General features: G+C 32.9%; 1 long non-coding RNA gene across 1 annotated transcript in view; it reads left to right on the forward strand.

Moving 5' to 3' along the window:
- LOC127731737 (uncharacterized) overlaps nucleotides 1–9,066 on the forward strand; it is a 29,694-nt gene extending 20,628 nt beyond the window's left edge. The window contains exons 2-3 of the long non-coding RNA XR_007995721.1: nucleotides 3,595–3,732; nucleotides 8,867–9,066. This is a non-coding gene — a long non-coding RNA (uncharacterized LOC127731737). The remainder of the gene's footprint in view (nucleotides 1–3,594; nucleotides 3,733–8,866) is intronic.
- Nucleotides 9,067–20,401: the final 11,335 nt, after the last annotated feature.

Genomic DNA, 20,401 nt, shown 5'->3' on the forward strand with positions numbered 1-20,401 from the left:
GCATTTTGCTATGATTGGTCACCTTCTTATTTGTTATGAGACAGAAACAAATGTGGACATGAAATCGGAGTAATCACCGTACACTGTTAAATGTGAACAGTGAAAAAATGTATAGTTCAACTTTCTTTATGAATACAAATCCTGACAAATCAGTACAAATTTGATACTATGCTCGAACTTTCAAATGAATAATGGTGTTTGCTTAACAGACGTAATGACGACCAGGAGGCGGATTTAGGGGGAGGGGGCGCAGGTGTTCCGGCCCCCCTCCCCTTTTTGGGGAAAAATTTGGTTGATTATATAGGGAATCACTGAAGCATGACTGGAGCGGGTCCCCTCTTAGACAGTCAGTGCCCCCCCCCCCCCCCCTTTTTATGAAAATTTCTGGATCAGCCACTGCGACCAGATTAGCCGCCAACACTAACTAACAAGCATTATTATTGTTTAATCTATTATCTAATTGTTAGTTTAAAACGACGGTCAATACTATACAATAAATGAGTTATTTGATTCATTGTGGTATCGAGGAGGGAGGGGATGGTAACGAACATTATTGTTATTTTGCAGACGGTTTCCATAATTAATGGCCATTGATAGAGAATTGAAGTATTGTACGCAATTGCTAATATTATAATAACTATGAAATAAATTACCATATTGCATTTTTTACTTGTCTATGCTGGCATAAATGCATAAAAAGTGTTCTTAAGAAAAAAAATTGATGTCTTAACGTTTTTTGTCTATACAAATGGTACGACCACGTTTTATTTGTTAATTATTCTAGACATTCTAAAACGCCTCTCATTCTTACATATTCCAACAGTGTTTTGTAGTTTCTGTAAATTTGTCAATATTTCGTATACATTAAATTGCCATTTATTATTTAAAAAAAATTGTCAGAGGTAATAAGGTTTTGTCGCCAATATTTCAAGAAATATTTATCCCGGGGATTCAGAATGCTTTTACGGCTTGTAATATGCTCTTTGGTGGGGTTGCTGTCTCTTTGACACATTCCCCGTTTCCACTTTCTATTCTACTTTGATAAATGTAGATTATTTTTCGTTGGCATTTGATGTTTTCAAAACCGATTTGTTGTTAGTTCTTTGGTTCATGATAATCTCAAAGGTAGCAGAGAGGTTCTGGGTTCAATTCCTGGCTGAGTCGAATGAAAGACTTTAAAATTAGTATTTCATGCTTCTCGCTAATTACGGAGCACATAGCCATAAGTGAAAAGGCTGATCGGATCGTTGTCAGACACTTCTTCATGATGACTGTTTGATACCTTGTGAACGCGAACATTAATATCCGGCTCAGCGTGTCGATCTAGAACAAAGCAGTGCACATTTTTTTAGGGGCCAGCTGAAGCCCGCCTCCGGGTGCGGGATTTTCTCGCTGTGTTGAAGACCCATCGGTGGCCTTCGGCTGTTTTTTACTCTTTGGTCGGGTTGTTGTCTCTTTGACACATTCCCCATTTCCATTCTCAATTTTATCTATTTTCATAAAACATCAACATATCATCATCAACATTATCATCACTATCATCGTCATCGTCGTCCCATAATAACTGTTCCCTTGCTGTCTTTTTATTACTTCTATCTATGTAAAACGTTTTCTATTTATTTTAGAAACAACACTATATTTAAATATTTAAGTTATTTAACATGAAGCAAGCATTACGTTCTAATCATCATGTCAAATTATAAATCTTGTCTTTACTATTTACAAAATATTTTATGGCGTTCACAATCCGATGTTTATTTAAACAATTTATAGTCATTTTGTATCCGGACAAATTACTTTATAAGTATTTACACTTGTTCGCAGTCTGAGTGGAAACCTAATTTACTGGCTAATAATCCCAACAAATAAATCACAATGGAGGCCGCCTTAAACAGTCATAACATAGATCGATGTTTTATCAGGCTTTGTATATAATTTATAGGGGAAAGATATTTTATTGAAAGTTAAGTTGAATCTAAGGCCGTGTTCATACTGAGGCTTTAACAAGTTTGAAACAAGTTTATTTGAAATTTGAACATTAACTTTAAATAAACACCGCGTTTATTTTGGAAACACTTGCAGCTATTAATTTACTTTTGAACATATAATTGAAAGCATGTCAAACAATTGATTAGTTTTTATTTCAAAGATGTTAACAATACCAGGGGCGGATTCAGGAAGGGACGTGATGGGCGTGCGGTCCCCCCCCCCCCCCCTAAAATCTAAAATTTGCAAAGCATGGGTTGTCCTCAGCTTAATCGTGTTAATAAAGAATATTTCGATAATTTTACCTCAACAAAATTTTTGTCTCGCTCCGCACGGCGAAAATTTAAGTTTGCCCCCCCCCCCCCCCCCCCTCAAACCTAAAATCCTGGATCCGCCCCTGAATACGACTTGTGTTCACAAAATATGTTTCACATGGGCAGTGTGAACGCGTTCTAAGTCACTCTTTTAAGGAAAAATTATCATGATATGATATCAGTAGTAACTAATACTATGATATTGTGACAACTTTAAATATAAAATTTTAAGGTTTTTTAAGTTCAAAGTAGTGTTTAGTTGTGATCAGCAGTTTTGAAATTTAAAATGCTAAATTTCATTTAAACACAGTTTTCTTGTATAATGACGATTACTATATATCCTCTCTGAGGAACTGTAACTTCCCATAGATCGTATACCTTTTTAGGAACTGCTATTGCCCTAAAGAATCTCCATCCTATCCCTAATATCCCATCCGTAGCCCGGGAGTCTCTGAAGGCAGTCAATTGAGTCATGACGAAGGGGTTTATTTGGGTCTTAATTCTGTGGCTGTAATAGTTATTTTTCAATCTGAATACTTTAATAGTCTTTAATATTATGTTTTGTTTTCAGAAGTAGGCTCGACCGAACCCCCTGACTACCGGTTTCCCTATTGCATATCTCACATCTCTTAATCCTTCACAGTGTGTTATTTAATTGTACGTTTTCTAGGAAGGGCACATCTGTCTCTCTTACATGTATTCCTGCACAGAGTATTATTTAGATGTATATTTTTCTAGTACCGGCATATCTGTCTCTCTTATTCCTTCACAGTGTATTATTTAGATATAAATTTTCTAGTAAGGGCACATATGTCCTTTGTAATTCTTCTTATACTTTTGTTCAGTACGTTGAAACCAATCATTCACAAATAAGAATAGTTGTGCCAAAGGTGTCATTGGAACTCGGGTGGAATGTTCTCTCATTGGCAATCATACCACATCTTTTTATTTGTAAATGCATGATAAAGCCACCTTTAACTTGAATCCATTAAAACTACATAAATAAATGATAAACAGTTAAAAATAGAATAACTACAATTTTGAGATGGTTGTTAAAGCATACAAAATACAAAATGTGGTTTTGGGCGTTCCCGATCAAGGTACATGTTAATACCGATATTTGCTTCGGACGTATCAAAATTATACAGTGTTATTTTCATGATAAAATAATTACAAGAATAAATTACGTTAAAATTATACCAAAGCTGTAATGGATATAGTTTTGGAAATAAGAAGACATGTTATCTCTAATTTTACATTTTTATTCATTGATACTTTTGTTATTTTATTTCAGATATAGAACCGTCAGAACGACAAAACACAGAACTTCAACGCAAAACTCTAATAGAAATTTTACAGAATTTACAAGAATTTAGTTTTCAAGAAGAAAAGCGAAAAATAGATACAAAATCTTCATTTCAAGTAAAAACAGGTATATATATATAATCCGGATGTTGTAACGACGGTGACATATAATTGCTTTTATCTTCGTCATTTGAACTCTGGTAGATAATTTTTATCTTTGGCAATCATACCACATCTCCTTATTTTTTTATAAAGATATTTACTTCAAATGCCAATAATGGTCTTAACTCTAATGAAATATTATTGCTATCTGAATGGTAATTACACAGCATCTTATTCTATAAACATTTACGAGGGTCTGAATGGGTGTTCTTCATTTTTGTGTTCTTTAATTTTCTATGCCATTTTTCTCTAAACTTTATACTTTTTGCCCATTATTCTCTATTCTTTATATATTTAGCACCTCATAAATCTTTATTCTTTATGTTTCGTCTTATTTTTTCTCTATCTTTTATATTTTTTACTCATTATTTTCTATTCTGTAAACCCCCACCCACACCCTCATTTACATGCCTCGGTCATTGATTTGATTTTTCGTTTGATCTCCCGTCTAGTGTGTTGTTTTGTTTTGGTTTTCCTCTCTCTGTCATATATGTACATACTGTTTATGGTAAATCTTGAATAGTATTTAACTTGAAATTTATTCCCATTTGTTAGACGAATCGTGGGCGATTTAGAGCTGAACATAATGTATAGACACGGATTTACTGTTGAGGGCTGTGTTGACCTCTGGTTTCCTTTTTGAATATTGTAAAATGCTTTACTCTTTTCAAATGCATTTTCTATATGACGCATTTTTTTGTGAAAAAATGGCATATTATCGTTTTTAAAGAATTGAATGCTTCTTTTTGTAAATTAATTGGGGTGTAAAAGCATTGACCGAAGTACATTTTGTATGAATCGCGGAAGCGCTTGATTCTAAAAATGTGCGCACGGTCAACGCTTTTACAACCCTATAAAATTACTAAAAGAAGCATTCAATACTTATAATTACATTTTTTTGCTAGGATCATGAAAACACGATTTCTATCAAGTTTTACTTTTAATTTACCTTTGCACTTTATTGTGGAAGCTTGTGTCATCATGAATGTTAAATTTCATTTTGAAATGAAGGTTAATTTCAGAATGACGCGAGATTGCTGTTAGCCCATCAAAATAACGTATTATAATAAAATATACATGTAACGTAATTATACTTTTATAGCTGCTTATATATTGTTACTTAATTATTGACTAGTGGATACAATATTAATCGTAAAAAGAATAGGGGATTAACAATACTTTCATGTTAAAATCTCTTAAAATGAGCATTTTTTTTAGACTAAGGTCAATGTATGACTTGAAACTTTGCATAAGCACCAGTGTATTAATGAAGGCTGTATATAAATGACGTTTTATTGCGTTTTGCGTTATTTGGGTAGCTTAAGATTATTGAAGGATTTTTGATTGCTTAACACTAAAAAGTAAATATTGCATGCATACTTAGAACGACTTATAACAGTTATTACTCTTCTTGAATGTTACATATAATAAAACAGTATTTTGTTCTTGTATTGGGAAAACTATTATGTCATTTTACCGAAATAAATTGTAAAATGTCGTAAATTTAAGAGATAGATTAACAACTTAATAGATATCTGTCATTTTCTTGTACACTTAATTCTCACTAATGTTGTATAATTATATCCTTAAAAATATATAACGCACACGCTCATCAATTGTTAAATCATTAGCAAACTACAAATATATTTATAGTAAGAACCTTTTTCTACATTTAAAGGTAAGGGAACTACCATTTGATTTTTATGGGGGGGGGGGGGGGGGGTGGGGGGGGGGGGGGGGGGGGCTAGGATGAAAAATTTTGTCCTGCCTTTTTATTTTTCCCTCTATTCGGTCCTGCCTTTTTATTTTTCACTCTATTCGGTCCTGCCTTTTTTTTTTAGTTTATCCTGACTTTTTTTTTTACATAAATTGTCATCCTGCCTTTTTTTTTTTTGCAAATAATCTCATCCTGCCTTTTTTTTACTCAAAACTCCTGTCCTGCCTATTTTTTTCAAATTTCATCCTAGCACCCCCCCCCCCCCATAAACATCAAATGGTAGCTCCCTAACAATAATACATATTCGGAAACAGCGGTTCGGTATGCCATCGTGGTTGTTCTATAAATGTCCATTTTGTATAAAGTATTATATTTATGTTTGGCTTCCAAAACTGTTGGTCTTCGGACTACATTATTGAGGTTATTCCGGCAACAAGTAGCTTGAAAACGGACGTTATTCCCGAACGTTTGTTTTACTACCCTCGGGTCGTACTGATAGTCCTTGCAGATACATTTCTTCTCAAAACAAAACATGTCTGAGTTAAATTTGCAGTTTATAGATTATGTTGAATTTTTTAAAACTAAGGTTTGAACTTTCACATTATAATTTTCGTTATTCTGGTAGGCCCTTCTAGTTTTTACGCCCTGTTTACTGAAATATTTTCAACTCGAGGAAATGTGTTGTAAATTATTTAGAAAAAAAACTCACTTTTGTGTTAATTTTAAGAAATCTATATCAAATTTTTAATCTTACCTGTGTATGAGTAGTGGGTATGGGGTTGGGGAGTGGGCGTTATATTATATTTTACCTTATAAAAATACCACAGATAACGTAGAAAGTACCCAAAAGAGATTTTACGTTCGTTATATCATTCCAACTATTCTCTTTTGATGTTGTTTCCGAACATTTACATTAGTGCTCAGCTTAATACGGGGATTCTATCTGCAACGTGTTGATAATATTTTAATAACCCTTTTGAAGATCATAACTACATTGTCATAAAACTATTCACTGTCGTCAAAGTCAATGATGACGTCATTGTTCTCCATCAAATATATCAACTTTGTTGTATTAAGAAACAGATTAAAACATTTTATGGACACCTATCAATTTAAAGCAAAGAAAACCCTTTTAATTCTTTATAGTTGAATATTTATTTTTATGTCCTTTAAAAACCTAAATAGTACGGCATCGAGATTTATAGAATTAAAGAGCATCTTTTGAGATAGTAAATGACGATAATAGCGAAATCATTGTTGATATTTGTTTTTAACGACTTAAACTTTTAGAGGCGTCAACAGTTGTTTAACTTACTAATACGTTATATACAAAAAAACATAAAATTACGTATTTTACGGACATTTCTTTCGTCATCTAACTCATAAATTTTGTTGGGGGTTGAAATTGAATCATAGTTGTATCATCAAACAAAGATTTAACTTTCATACACAGACTGTATTTGTATATAAATTAACGAGATAAGATATCATTGCTATAAACAACTATCAAAGGGAGTCAAAATGAAGCCGATTTCAGGAACTATACGTCATCATACGACCTTTAGCATTAGGCAAAATCCATTACGTAGAGTCAGCTATAAAAGATTGAAAACAACACGTTTAATAATTTCATGCGTCCGAAGCGCTTTTCTGGATTTACCTTCATCAGGAACGCTCAATGCCAAACATTTGAAATCCGAGGGATGTATAAGTACTGAAACAGTTGAAGAGCTATATAACAAAAATACCTAAAACAAATAGCCAAATTCATCTAAGGTCAACTTTGCCTGAGGGAGTTGAAACCTTAGTTTCTCTATAATTTCAAAATTTATAAACGGACAATTTTAGAAAAGTTTGGTATAAATCATGTCAGTACCGAAGTACTGACTACTGAGCTGATGATACCCTCGGGGACTGATAGTCCACCAGCAGAGGTATCGATCCAGTGATGTAAAAAATTGAAAACAACACGTTTAATAATTTCATGCGTCCGAAGCGCTTTTCTGGATTTACCTTCATCAGGAACGCTCAATGCCAAACATTTCAAATCCGAGGGATGTATAAGTACCGAAACAGTTGAAGAGCTATATAACAAAAATACCTAAAACAAATAGCCAAATTCATCTAAGGTCAACTTTGCCTGAGGGAGTTAAAACCTTAGTTTCTTTATAATTTCAAAATTTATAAACGGACAATTTTAGAAAAGTTTGGTATAAATCATGTCAGTACCGAAGTACTGACTACTGAGCTGATGATACCCTCGGGGACTGATAGTCCACCAGCAGAGGTATCGATCCAGTGATGTAAAAAATTGAAAACAACACGTTTAATAATTTCATGCGTCCGGAGCGCTTTTATGGATTTACCTTCATCAGGAACGCTCAATGCCAAACATTTCAAATCCGAGGCATGTATAAGTACCGAAACAGTTGAAGAGCTATATAACAAAAATATCTAAAAAAAATAGCCAAATTCATCTAAGGTCAACTTTGCCTGAGGGAGTTTAAACCTTAGTTTCTTTATAATTTCAAAATTTATAAACGGACAATTTTAGAAAAGTTTGTTATAAATCATGTCAGTACCGAAGTACTGACTACTGAGCTGATGATACCCTCGGGGACTGATAGTCCACCAGCAGAGGTATCGACCCAGTGATGTAAAAAAATAAAAGGCTGCCACATGACATTATTTGAAAAAATATTCAACGAAAAAATACCAAATGACCCCCTGACAGACCGCAACCAGCGACAACTACTGAATTACACGCTCCTGAGTTAAGACAGGCATATAAAGAATGTCGTGTTCAAAATTACTTTATTCTTTCATGTTGTTTAATGGTAAAGATAAACCTTTATCTGTGTCGTCTCTTGATGTTTGCTGACCCTATATGTTTCATATATTTGGGTTTAGACGTTTTACTATTATTTAACTCATTAAACGTTTGGATTTGCGTAAGAATTATACTGCACTTAAATTGTGTAATACGTTTACATTTCATAAACATTTAGTTGACAAATAAATCAATTCATCCTGTACGTTCGTACAGCAAAAATTGGTCACATATTTTTTAGTTACATTAAGAATATAATTTCACTTTTCAGATCTGTCGGACACCAACTTCCTGTTTGTCGATTTGGGGGTATGCTTAACTAACACGACACATATGCGACTTTTCCTCCTGTTGGTATTGTTATTCATAAATTACTCAAACGCTTATTTAACTTGACTAACTTGACTAACACACATCTGTGTCAGTTGATGTATCCAACACTTACATATCTCTCTCTCTCTCTCTCTCTCTCTCTCTCTCTCTCTCTCTCTCATAATGGGTAACCACACTATTTTAAACATAAATATATCTTTAGTTATTTTCCATTTGCAGATAGAAGACAGATGGATTCAGTGGGATCAGTGAACAAAAGAGATTACGGAATAATGCCACCATGGAATGAGATGTGCCGCATGATGAGGGTGGCATTCTGCGTCCGACACAGAAAATAACATTATTTCTACGGTCCGACACAGAAAATAACATTATTTCTACGCTGATCTATACTGTTATTAAAATCAACATATTTTCAATTTTTGTTCATTTGATCTTTCTTTCTGGCAAATGTCTTGGCGGTTTGTATTCGACTTCAGAGTTTTATTGCACACTTGATTTATGTGTTTCTATTTCTTTCAGGCACCTCCCATAAATTATTAATGATATTGCTGATATTGCTGGTAGAATTAAAGAAAACAATTTGCAACGAAATATTTAAATTTAAGTACATACATATTTAAAATAGAAATACTGCACGTGTACTTGTTTGTGACAATAAAATACGAACTGCTACATTGTATAATAAACACAAACCCCCTCGGTATCATTTTGCCTTTTTCATAGTGGTGATGATTTACATTTAACATTAGCGGCACCAAATGGGCTCTCTTGTGATAGAGGAAAACAAATTAGAAAATCCAACACATTAATACATAAAAGTTCAAAATTAGATAAAAATATATTCGTATTTTCATGCCAGTAATGAAGTACTGGCTACTGGACAGATGACGCCCTCGGGGACTATAGTCCACCAGGAGAGGTGTCTGGACTGGAGAGGTTATATTATATAATCATATTCATGTTTCTGGTGGCAACACATCGTACCCATTATAGCAAGTATCTTCTGGGCCGAATATCATTTGAGGAAAAGTAATGTTTTAGATTTTAAACATTCAAAAGAGGTCGTTTGAGCGGTCACAAGTCATTGGCACTGTCCAGGATCAGAAACTGTTTGTTTGTAGATTAACGGTGCCACATGTCAATAGTGCTTTTCTATCTCGGGAACTGTGTCACTGATTGTTAATAATTATGATTTAGCGTTTTGTTAATAATCCATCTGTTGCAGTTGATATGGGCACTCATGATAACATGTATTTGAGTTGTCAGCCTTTAGTGTCCATTCTAAGGTAATTTGTCCACAAAACAATGGTATTGTTAACCTCCAGAAGAATTTTAATTTGTTCTATGCCTTTTTTTTTCTCATTCGATCAAACCGACATATCACGTGAATCATCCTGTACATATGTACGTAATACGTTTTATTAACGGATGGCACTTTATTGTTTTTCGAGGCGTTATTTGCATATTTAAGAGATGGTGTATTATAGTTCAATATTTGCTGGCATTTAATTGTTGATTTTGTTAACATGAACTTGCATGTTAAAGACTGTAAGAAAATGAAAACAACACGTCATAAATTGCATGCGTCCGAAGCGCTTTTCTGGATTTACCTTTATCAGGAACGCTCAAAGCCAAATATTTGAAACCAAAAGATGTATAAGAACCGAAACAATTAATGACTGTAAATATTGAAATACAATACTGTTATGATATCTCTATTCTTAAATAGCGACGGTATGTATTTTTGGAAAACCCTCATCAGGTACACTTGGCAGCTTACACTTTCCCCTTCTTAATTTTATCAAACATCAAATACAATAAACATCTTTTATACAAAAACCAATTTGACTTAGAAAGAACCTCCGAGGACATCGAAGACAATATACGTAACTGCCTGTAATGATGGACAAATGTCAACACTAAATTGTCCCTAGTTCAAAAAATGCTTAGATCTCAAATCAGACAAACACATATTGAAAATGAACCTCTGATTCTGCAATTCGATCGAATAATACAGACAAAAAAAAAAAACAAAAAAAAACGAAACTAAAGACAGAATAAATGGAATTGAAAAAAGAAAATCGGACATATTAGACATATCTATATTGCATTGATAAGGAGCAATGTACATTTGTGTTATTTTGCAGTGGAGATTTTTCTAGTAAAAGGGAGATAATCCAGAATGAATCATGTTACTTGTCCTTACTGGAGTAATACCACCATTTTGTCCCTTATTAGTCTTTATTACTTTGGCATTTTTCAAAACATTGTGTAGAATTTTTCCTTGTTACAAATAAAAGAAATACTTGGCACGAGTAAAAGTGTTCTGTCAAAATTCACATAACAATTCATTGCATACAAGATAATAACAATCACTGGAAGTTAACTGGAAGTTAACCAATCAAATTGACATTTCCTGTTTACAAGCTTTAGTAACTATGTCACCTCAAGTTTCCAAAATAATTTATAAAACACCAAATGAAAAAAAAAAACAATTGTGCTTTGAATCACCCATGGTATATGTTTATGACTCAGAAATTTTTTTCTGAAATAAAATGCATGGTTAATTTCCTACAACGGTTAAATTCAAGGGAATATTTTTTCCCATCCTTTTTCGTATGAAACCGATTGTGACGTACCATGATTTGGTTATATTACACCTACAGATGCACTTTATGTATCCCTAACAGGTATGATACGTTAAAAAGTATGACTTATGTAGACATGTAGAATCAGGTTTGGTCATTCCTGGCTGCTTCAACTTTCCTCTTCTTAAACCTTTTTATCTTTTTTATCCTGTCTCAATTACCAGCTTATATAGTAATAATAATAATAATAATAATAATAATGATAATAATAATGATGATGATAAAACTAGTAAAGATAATAATCAATTTGTCTTCGACGACTGTTCAACATATTTTATACATTGTGTATCTGTATCTGGTATCTTCATTTACAAAACCAGGACAAACATGGTTATACCAACCCCTTAGGAAATACCAGTTCTCGACAACACCTCACTTTTGGATATAGGTGAAAGTTATGACGATTATGTATAGGGGACTGGATAATGAATATCTCATTGTCTTCCTAAAAATAACTTCTTTAATAAAACTTATGACTTAATTTTTACCAAATCCGTTATGTTTTAAGTATGTGATCAATTTAGCAGTTTGTAAGTGTGGTGCTTAAATACCAAGCTCTTTTTTTATATCAACGTGTCCTATTTATATGGATTTACGCCAAGTGCTAAAGAATCTTCTTGGTTTTCAACAGCGTACTGATGTCAATAGTTTTTTTTGGGGGGTTTTATTTTGTGGTCAGATGTTGGTTGTTATGGTCGATTGTTTGGTTTTGTCATGTTTAAGGGATTTGCACTTACCTTGACATTGCATTTTTACAGGAATTACCAACTATTTCAAACTATTACTAGAGACGACCTGACTTTCAACATGTCTACATAAGTCATATTTTTTTAAAACTTATTATACCTATCAAAGGGACATTAGCTGTCAAATTCATGTTCAACGATTTGACCTAAATTCTCATATTTGATTTCTAACATACGATTACTTATATCCAAATGACAATATGTCTAAAATAAACATTTAACAATGCATGGGCTCGGTATTATATATCAGCATTTCGTGTGTATTTTAGTCTAGACGCCATCTAATTAACCATCAAGATGACCTGCAAAGACTGCCGACTCTCATATAAACGATATAAACATAAATATAAATATAAATGGAAAGCGACCACGAGCAATTGGATTTTTCTAGGTCTGTTTGATTTCGTGTAGTTTTTACCTGTGTAAGAATAATAATTTTGTAGATGGAATCAGTCAACTAAATTGTTATCTCTTGTTTCACTTTTGTTGTTGACATTTTTGTCCTTTTATTTGCTGAGCATGCCCAATACATGCGTAACCAATCTCAAGCTAAGGGGTAAAATTGAAGTTCATATGGATTCGGATTCACATGAGGTCGAATTATTCACATGCAGGTTGAAAATACATCAGCATTGTTTTTGAGCTTACTTAGACAAATTTGGGCCAAACTAACTGCTTATAACGAAATAATATTTCAAAATTTCTCTTTTATTAATACATGAAACAAAAAGGATTCATATTCAAAATTTTTGCCCAAATCGTAGCTAAAAATAAGGATCTGTGGTATGATTGCAAATGAGATAACTATCCACCAGAGTTTAAATGAAGTGGATTTAAGCAATTAATGGCCACCGTATGGCCTTCAACAATGACGTATATAAGCGCCTAAGATGGCTTAACCTGGAATTAATAAGGTTTTATAAATTTAGACACCAGATTTAGATACACAATGCATAACATATGTTAAATAAAGGCAACAGTAGTATACCGCTGTTCAATTGTCATAAATCGATAAAGGGAAAACAAATCCGGGTTACAAACCAAAACCGAGGGAAACACATCAACTATAAGAAGAAAACAACGGAACAACAGAAACACTGAACTGAAGCAAAACAAACGCCAACATACATAAAAATGGACTATTTGATCACAACTGCCATATTCCTGACTTGGTACAGGACATTTTAAGAAAAAAATGGTGGGTTGAACCTGGTTTTATGGCTAGCAAAACCTCCCGCTTATATGGCAATGTTAAAAGTACCGCTAAAATGGCAACAGTGCGTAACAGGAATACATTACAAACAACCGCAAGAAAACTCAGCGACCGCAGAAAAATACATAAATAAGTAATATAATAGTACATTACAACATGTAAACCGCAGAATAACAACGGACACCTCCCATGAATTTACGACAGCATACCAGGACAGAATAGATGAATGTTGGATTTATAAATACTGAGACACGTCGTATAGCAATGCGAATTCACACTCGGCAAAACAGTCATGTTCGGGAATAGGTCACGTTAGGTACTGAGCAGACCAGACGACGTAGATGGTAAACTACAAGCTAAGGCGTGATAAAAATGTCGTTAGTTAGTTTAGACACAGACACATCGTATAGATCAACCAATCGTGTTGGTGTTCATAAAATTTACGGAGTATTATTTTAAATCTTTCTTCCTCATAATTCTGTTTGAGCAGTTTCTTCGTAAGGAGCACACACCTGTATATGAAGTATTTAACAGTTATCGAAGACAAATTGATTACTATCTTTATCAGTTTTATATCATTATTATTACTAATGATGTTGTTTTTAAAGTATTCAGAAGGTAAGAGCTGGTAATTGAGACAGGAACAAAATATAAATGACAAGGTTTAAGCAGACGAAAGGCTGCTGGAATGTATAATGGGAAATGAGTAATAACCAATAACCAACTATCACTAGAGACGACATAACCTTCGACATAAGTTAACGTATAATCTATGTCCAAGGAAAAAGACATGTTTTCAAACTGGATTAACTCCCTTTTACCAGAAAAATATCCACTGATAAATAACTCAAATGTAACAATGTCCATTATAAATAGGTCTGTTGATAAGAACTGTTCGGATCGAAACGATCGTTTAAGACTAAAACTCGTTAGATTTATTTCTTAAAAACTTGAATCAAAACATACACATTTTTGATGCAATAAAAAATAATACAGTGCTTAATACTACAAAAATTCTGGATATGTTTATTAGGTTTGTTGTTAGAGATGAAAAATTCTAACATACATTTTAAAACACTAGTATTAAACTAATGCTATGTATTTATATGATAGCGAAATACATCCTATAACTAAATGTATCGCAAAACTATAAAATAAACTTTGAAATCGATATTTGCTCGACTTTCCAAACAAAAGATAGAAATAATGAAAAATCATTTTATGATAGGATATTATATTATTAATCGAATATTTTTAAAGGTTTTGTGATTCGTTAAAACTTTATCACATTTGTGTTTCCACGCCAAAACTGTTGTGTTTAGCTTTTCGTAGGTCAAAAACAGCATATTGCACAGTGCATACAGTATGTTACTAAAAATACATTCTAGAAATCTCCAATTTTACATTGTTCATGCAATAGTTGTTGATTAATAATATAACAATTGTAGCCTCTGGTTGAGGTCAATACGATGTTATATCGACCTAGAGAAGCAGGCAATATGCTTCTCTCAGGTCAATATAACCTCGTATCGACCTCATGCAAAGGCTATAATTGTATAACATCTTACAATGCAGTGATAAATGTAGGTACAGAGAAGTATGTCAGTTGATTATATCACTTTAATGTCACTGTAAGGTTTTAAGTTGCACCCATTTCATATACTAGAATAACTGTTTTTAACACATATTACAAATTATCTGCAATCAGCAGCAAAACATCTGTATTGGGTTTTATTAATTAGAAACACCATCTCTAGGGGTTTCATTAATTAGAAACACCATCTGTATGGGGTTTTATTAATTAGAAAACCTATCTGTATGGGGTTTTCTTGATTAGAAACACCCATTTGTATGGGGTGTTATTAATTAGAAACACCATCTGTAGGGGTTTTATTAATTAGAAACACCATCTGTATGGGGTTTTATTAATAAGAAACACCATCTGTAGGGGTTTTATTAATTAGAAACACCATCTGTATGGGGTTTTATTAATTAGAAACACCATCTGTATGGGGTTTTATTAATTAGAAACACCATCTGTATGGGGTTTTATTAATTAGAAACACAAATTGTAGGGGTTTTATTAATTAGAAACACCATCTGTATGGGGTTTTATTAATTAGAAACACCATCTGTATGGGGTTTTATTAATAAGAAACACCATCTGTAGGGGTTTTATTAATAAGAAACACCATCTGTATGGGGTTTTATTAATTAGAAACACCATCTATAGGGGTTTTATTAATTAGAAACGCCATCTGTAGGGGTTTTATTAATTAGAAACACAATCTGTAGGGGTTTTATTATTTAGAATCACCATCTGTATGGGGTTTCATTAGTAAAAACACTATCTGTAGGGGTTTTATTAATTAGAAACACCATCTGTATGGGGTTTTATTAATTAGAAACACCATCTGTAGGGTTTTTATTAATTCGAAACACCATCTGTATGGGGTTTTATTAATAAGAAACACCAGCTGTAGGGGTTTTATTAATTAGAAACACCATCTGTATGGGGTTTTATTAATTAGAAACACTATCTGTATGGGGTTTCATTAATTAGAAACACCATCTGTAGGGGTTTTATTAATAAGAAACACTATCTGTAGGGGTTTTATTAATTAGAAACACCATCTGTATGGGGTTTTATTATTTAGAAACACCATCTGTATGGGGTTTTATTAATAAGAAACACTATCTGTAGGGGTTTTATTAATTAGAAACACCATCTGTAGGGGTTTTATTAATTAGAAACACCATCTGTAGGGGTTTTATTAATTAGAAACACCATCTGTATGGGGTTTTATTATTTAGAAACACCATCTGTATGGGGTTTTATTAATAAGAAACACTATCTGTAGGGGTTTTATTAATTAGAAACACCATCTGTATGGGGTTTTATTAATAAGAAACACTATCTGTAGGGGTTTTATTATTTAGAAACACCATCTGTAGGGGTTTTATTAATAAGAAACACTATCTGTAGGGGTTTTATTAATTAGAAACACCATTTGTAGGGTTTTATTATTTAGAAACAACATCTGCCGAAACACAGAAAAATGGATTTTTCAACATGTGCTTTTTGTCAAGATCTACAATTGCTGAACGTTTAAACTATATTTTGTTTTTAAACAAAAATTACATATTTGCAAGAAAAGAATCTTCAATATCCAACCCTCTGTGCATAATTGTCACACTTTCACTCATATCAAAATGTGAGGTTTTGTCGAGAACTGATATTTCCTCAGGGGTTGGATTTACAATTTTCGTCTTGACATGATTTGTTGTTTTATAACGTTAATAACAACACTAGGAGTGTAGAGATCGTATCTATTTGCCTTCATTCGCTTCCAGTGCTTGTCGCTGGTAAACTAGTCTACAAATCCTATTTTAGTACTATCGGTAACACGTGCATTTAGTCAATCTGCTGTGAAAAACCAGTTTGGTGGAATGTTTGTTTTAGATACAATCCAATTGGCTGTATAAAATGAGATTACCTTGATTATATTGGGACGATAACCTTAAAATCTGGCTGAAGGTGACATTGAAAAGACATTAACGTTCATGTCGTAATTTGATATCGTCATTCGGAATGATGTAGCCTTCCGATTTAAAAAAAAAAACAAAACAGACCATATTCCGACAAGATATGATTTGGTTCTACTATAAATAAAACTGTAGAAATAAATCTTCCAGTTATGTCCTGAAAGAAAAACTGATCCTTTGTTGTCGAACGTAATTCTAAAGAGGTGTTGACTGCCATCATCAAAATTTTTTACATCAACTTTTACCTACCTTATTTTACAGATCACCAAAAGCAAGTGTGAAATTTGAGAGTAAATGGATGTTGATTAAAAACTTATATTTGAGGGGAGAAATATCCTTCTGTACTCATTTAACATTGTTTAAAGCATAATAATAATGTATGGAGAATTACTAAGATGTGTTTATATTTGAGGGGAGACATATCCTTCTGTACTCATTTAACATTGTTTAAGGCATAATAATAATGTATGGAGAATTGGGTCAATATCTTTAATTGTTTTTCCATAGGCAGTAATAGTAACGTTTTTTCCTGTAGCTCAGCCCATATCGTAAACTTGGATATGTATGATAGCTCGTTTCGAAGCTGTGACATTTTCACATATGTGGTTAAATTTTCGGGGTACGAAGTGAGATTACTTTTTCCGTTAATTAGCATACCCCGAACATCCTTTCGTGATGCGGCTCTTCGTGGTAAAAAATCCCTTTTTTAACACAATAAGTTCTTTGAAAATTTTATACTTTGAACACATTTAATAGCTCCATAGTTTTTACACATTTATTCTATGTTCCTCTACTTTCCTAATCACCACAAATGGTTAAGCTCAGTCATTTGTAAAAAATAGAAACATGTCCAATATCACTACACAGCGATTTTTTGTTTACACACAACTTTTGAGTTCCTCATTTCGAGGCGCATTAGGGATATTGACCCAATTACTAAGATGTTGATGCACATTACAATTTGGACAGTGGCTTGTGTGCATCATTGCAATGCCATCTATGATGTATATTGACATTATTATATGTACAGTTATGGGTCTCCTGGTACTTTTCAAGTTCGACGTCATATCATTAACAGAGATACATGTGATAAGAAGAGGAGGTCAACGCCATCATTAACTTTTTCTACGTATTCATGTAATTCAAACCAGAGCGATAAAAGATGAGTACGATCAAATAGATAATTACCATATATGCATAACATATTTAATTTTTCAAGACATTTCCTTCTACTGAATGAAGTTAAGAAAAAGAAAATAAATAATAACGTCAAGATTAACTACAATTTAAAAAAAGAAGAGAGAGAGAGAAAACGGATTACACCAACATCAAAAAAGATAAAAATAACAAAGAAACCGAACTCCAAGGAAAATTTAAAACGAAAAGTCCCGTATCAAATGACTTAATCAAACGCTCACACACATCATGCGGATGGAAAATAACTGTCATATTCCTGAATTGGTACAGGCATTACCTTATGTAGAAAACGGTGCATACATTAAAATGTACAATATCGTGCGGGATTACTAAAATCACAGCCACATTCTGTCCGTATGAGGACGTTAAATTCGATGCCTCGTGTATAGAGAGTTCCGTTTTCTTTGTACGTTACGAACCCTTTCAGCAATTTCCGAGGAGTCCAAAGATGGAATGTTGCAAGGATACATGTCTGTCTCCATCAAATATCCCATATTATCCAGTGACATTCCAGATTTCTCACCTATCATTCCGGTCGACCCCCATTGCAGGACATGTCGATTGTATATATTGCTGGACATATAATTTTTGCCACTGGATGTTACCCAAATCAGAAAGCTGTTGAAACCTACCAGAACGTGAAAAGTTTAACTATAAAATTCCCTAAAATAGACTATACCACAATTACACATATATCAATAGAAGAGGAGCAGAAGATATTAAAGGAATATTCAAACTCATAAGTCGAAAACGAACTGATAGTGACACGACAAAAAACGTAAAGCCACAAAACACACCTTAGATAACTCAAATATGAGCAACACCTTCCCCACAAAAAAACATCGGTGATCTTAAGTTCTCCGGAAAGGTAAGCAGATCATGCCCCACAGACGTGACATAAAGAGATATTGTTGTTGATGAACAAGTTTGAAAATTCCTTTTTTTTCATTTACTAACAAATTTTGTCAATTCTTATTAATTTGTATGTGAAATACTTCTTAAAAGTTATTTCCAACTGAATTGTGAATTTTAACAAATCTAATTCTTTTTCATTTATGATGCATTTGAAAAAAAAAATTATTGTCTAAAATACAAATACCAAGTTTTGCCGGTTATTTTGTATCCGTTCTCCGATAATCTAGTATGTTGTCATCTCTCACACAATTGTGTTAAGGGGAGATTATTTTTTATTGTCTTTGCTTTGGTTGTTTAGATTTGGGAGAGAAAAAAAGTAAAATATCTTTCAGCGTTTTATAAACCTTACAATTAATTGCGGTAATGCAATACATATCACTTCGGAAAATAGTCAGATTAAAACGGTTTATTATAATTTTCGTAAATACCATAATATACATGTAATCAAATTAAAAAAAAACAATATTACTTTGACAGTATTGGTCTCTCTTTTGGTCAGAACTAATCAAAACATCTTTTTTGTTGTTTTTTTTTTTTTTTTTTTTTAACCAATACAAATTAAAGTCGTTAAATTTATTTAAAAAAAAAATCATTTCACACACAGTATTGTTGTATGCTCCATTATAACATACAACTTTGTACTAATCTATGACAGGAACACGGTTATTTCCTGACACACTTGACCAAACATTCAAACCACTATTATCATTTGATCTATAAAAAGTAAAATAAAAAAATACCGAACTCCAAGGAAAACTCAAAACCAAAAGTCCCTTATCAAATTTCAAAATCAAAAACTCAAACACATCAAACGAACGGAAAACAACTGTCTTATTCCTGGCTTAGTACAGCATTTCTTTATGTAGAAAATGGTGGCTATAACTTGGTTTTATAGCTAGCTAAACCTCTCATTTGTATGACAGTCGTATAAAATTCAATTATATTGACAACAATGTGTGAACAAAACAAACAGACATAATAGGTAAAAATGTCAAAAATAGGAGTACAGCATTCAACATTGTGTTATAATCTTAATCAATATAAAAACAAACAAATATGTCAACAAAGAAAAATTAAACGGCATATATAACTAGTATATATATTTGTTTAGGGGCCAGCTGAAGGACGCCTCCGGGTGCGGGAATTTCTCGCTGCATTGAAGACCTGTTGGTGGCCTTCTGCTGTTGTCTGTTCTGTGGTCGGGTTGTTGTCTCTTTGACACATTCCCCATTTCCATTCTCAATTTTATACAAAACACATAAGCAAACATGAAAGACAAGGATACCAAAAACGACCATTGCACAACAACACAATGACGGGATATATAAATAGCGAGTCTTTAGCAGGATAACAGGGATCACCAAACATATTTGACAGTACAACAGACTATAATTACTACCAACACCCGACTCCTCTGAAAAAAGGTAGCGGACAAATAACAACGAAGACACAAGACATTTAACTTTGTACGTTTTTTAGAGTAAAT

This window comes from Mytilus californianus, unplaced genomic scaffold (assembly GCF_021869535.1).
Source record: "Mytilus californianus isolate M0D057914Y unplaced genomic scaffold, xbMytCali1.0.p SCAF_20, whole genome shotgun sequence".
Classification (NCBI taxonomy): Eukaryota; Metazoa; Mollusca; class Bivalvia; order Mytilida; family Mytilidae; genus Mytilus; species Mytilus californianus.